The following is a 3,294-nucleotide window of genomic DNA, read 5'->3' as shown; positions in this document are numbered from 1 at the left end:
TGAGACAAAAATGGAGCTCTTTGGCCTCAACTCAACTCACCGTGTTTGGAGGAGGAGGAATGCTGCCTATGACCCCAAGAACACCATCCCCACCGTCAAACATGGAGGTGGAAAAATGCTTTGGGGGTGTTTTTCTGCTAAGGGGACAGGACAACTTCACCGCATCAAAGGGACGATGGACGGGGCCATGTACGGTCAAATCTTGGGTGAGATCCTCCTTCCCTCAGCCAGGGCATTGAAAATGGGTCGTGGATAGGTATTCCAGCATGACAATGATCCAAAACACACGGCCAAGGCAACAAAGGAGTCGCTCAAGAAGAAGCACATTAAGGTCCTGGAGTGGCCTAGCCAGTCTCCAGACCTTAATCCCATAGAAAATCTGTGGAGGGAGCTGAAGGTTCGAGTTGCCAAACGTCAGCCTCGAAACTTTAATGACTTGGAGAAGATCTGCAAAGAGGAGTGGGACAAAATCCCTCCTGAGATGTGTGCAAACCTGGTGGCCAACTACAAGAAACGTCTGACCTCTGTGATTGCCAACAAGGGTTTTGCCACCAAGTACTAAGTCATGTTTTGCAGAGGGGTCAAATACTTATTTCCCTCACTGTACATAAATAATCATAATTTCAGAGAATTACGTATTTTTTATTTAATTTTTATTATATTTTTTTATCAAATTTTCAAGACCCGGCATATACAACAATGCGTCACAGAAGTCTCAGGCTAAATGTAGAATATGATTTTTGTGCCTGTGTATACATGTACTGCTAATCAACTAAAGTGATCAAAGAATGCAAAGAGGCCTTGCGTGGGGAAGAGGAACTGGAGAAGATCAAAGCAAAGCGGTAACTTGACTTCCTCGACATCTTACTCAGCGTGCGGGTGAGCGTTCGATCGTGTAGAGTGAAGATGGCATGGACATTGTGGCCTCTCGGTTGCGTGTAGGGTCACAATGGGTATGAATAAAAATTTTCAACGACCGGCTTCCTCACTTTTCAGGATGACAAGGGCAATGGGCTGACTGAGGAGGACATACAGGCCGAGGAGGATACCTTCAAGTTTGAAGGCCATGACACTACAGCCAGTGGCCTGGCCTGGGCCCTACATGCCATGGCTCACAACCCTCATCACCAGGATGCTTGCCGTGCCGAGGTCACAAGCCTGCTTGCAGGCTGAACCTTCCTCACCTGGTGAGAGGTTTGGGATGCGACATGGAAAGCACTCTGCACGCTCTCAACTTAAGAGAACACAAAGCTTCTGTCTGGAGATGACTCCTGAAACTCCCCAGAATGGTTTTAAAGCTGATTTTGTGAATCAGTTGGATTTATTTAATTGTGTTCCTCACAACCCATCAATTTTTCCTTCTTGTTAGAGGCTTATGACAAAACAATATTTGCAGTAGCAGAATCTGTTCTACAGGGTCAATGTCAATGAACCGCCTGGATTAAATATTGACTTGGATGGATTGCTTCTTTTAGAGCAAAAGTTATAAACATTGTTGACATAGTGCCCCAAATCAATACCACTGTTAATAAGTCACTTATTTCATACTCTGTCTTTGTGACTTTGTCTTCATAAGTCATCTGTTTCATGTTGTGTATGAGTTAATTTGTCACCACAACAGGGTACTGACATTCCCTGTGCACGTTTGAAATAGTTCCTACACTTTTCTTGCACGGTATTCATGCCACAGCCTGTGCCACCCCAGGGTAGCACGACCCACAGGTTTGAGAACCACAGATGTGGAGAAACATTTCATATATCTACTTTTGTCTACACGAAGGAACCTTCATCAAGACGTATGGCCATCGTGAAAAAGCCTGGAAGGGCTCTCTAGAGCGTGTGAACTGCACTCACCTGGCCTCTGCATTTGACCTGCACGTGCAGATTCAATACATTCGTAGCCCCTACATGAAGATTGTTTTGTCCGTGTTCACATTCCTTTTAGGCTGAAACAAATATAGGCAGAGCATGACGATTTTAGGATATTTTCATGATTTTGAATAACAAATACAATGCAATTGTGACTATTTGAAACTTAAGCCCCACTTACAGAGTTATTGAAAATAAGATGAATATTGACTTTGAAGGAAGTAGGCTTGGGCTTGACTATGTACGGTGAGAAAGAAGTTGAACATACATTAATCGTACACAGATTGGAGGTGCGGGGGAAGGACAACAAACTAAACACAAGAAACTGTCCTAAAAATAATAATTTTTAATCTAGATTTAAAAGGAAGAGCGTTCCAGACGGCCGCAGAAGCGCATTTGAATGCGCGTTGTGCAGTGGTTATACAAAAGCCACTGCGAGGATGACCAGAGTTTGCATGATGGTTTATGCTCCTTGAGATCAGCAAGATATTGTGGTTCATTTGTGGCAAGCACTTTGTGTGTAATGAGTGCGATCGTATATGTGTTTGTTCAGCAACCAGAAGCCAATGCAGCGCAGCGAGCACCGGACAAACATTGTTTGATTTTACAGGGCCCGTCACGACACATGCCAAATAATTTTGTACACGTAGCTTGCTAATGTTTTTGTCAGACATCCCGTAGAGTAGTGAGTTGCAATAATCAAGCCTTGTCAATACTATGTGTAACGATTCGGAATAGTTGCAGGGTTTATAGGGAGTGCGATTCCTTGGGGAGGGATGTAACACACCAGGCGGGTTGGTCGTTTTGCCACTCTTTTATAGGCGATACTTTCATGCACACTCATAGGCAGAATCCCACAAGTATTGTCTGAATTGTGTGCTCTATATGGAACTTAATAAAGAAAAGGAACCTGTTTTTACCCGCAATGCACCCGAACGACTCCATAACCCTTATACACCCACAAGCACGCCCGCTTAAAGGGTCTCACGGTCCTCTGTGTGTCCCAGTCGGCCTGCAGCAATATGCAAAGCTTTTCGTGCCTTCTTTAGAGTGGTGTCTCCACAGTCTAACAGTAGGTAGAGCACTGGCGGCTCCCTGAGCGTGGTGTGTCCACACTGCAGCTATAGACAGGGCAGGTGGCTCCCTTGGTGTGATGTCTCTGCATCAACAGTATGTAGAGCAGGTGGCTTCCTTTGGGAGTGGTGTCTCCCCACCAACAGCACGCAGAGCCATGCTGCCTCCCCTTGGTGTGGTGTCTCCACACTCCCGCTGTGGGTAGAGGCTTCCAGCTCCTGGCTGCTGCTGTTTGTATCCTCAAGTCGCATGCCTCCAAACACCTTATTTTCCCCCTTTTATGGCAGGTAAATTTGCATAATTGGGCTTCCCCACACTCATACTCCTAAAATCGGTCACACCAGCTAAAAC

At 45.4% G+C, this 3,294-nt stretch overlaps 1 long non-coding RNA gene across 1 annotated transcript; it reads left to right on the top strand.

Annotated features, from left to right (window-relative positions):
* Positions 1 to 2,784, top strand: LOC142929752 (uncharacterized). The gene is made up of 2 exons (XR_012945906.1): positions 1 to 842; positions 997 to 2,784. It is a non-coding gene; the product is annotated as an uncharacterized LOC142929752 (long non-coding RNA).
* Positions 2,785 to 3,294: the final 510 nt, after the last annotated feature.

Source organism: Petromyzon marinus, chromosome 33 (assembly GCF_048934315.1).
Source record: "Petromyzon marinus isolate PM22_M1 ecotype Great Lakes invasive population chromosome 33, UKy_Petmar_22M1.pri1.0, whole genome shotgun sequence".
In the NCBI taxonomy this organism is placed as follows: domain Eukaryota; kingdom Metazoa; phylum Chordata; class Hyperoartia; order Petromyzontiformes; family Petromyzontidae; genus Petromyzon; species Petromyzon marinus.
Note: the sequence above shows the minus strand (reverse complement) of the source record. Positions and strands in the feature narration are given on the sequence as shown.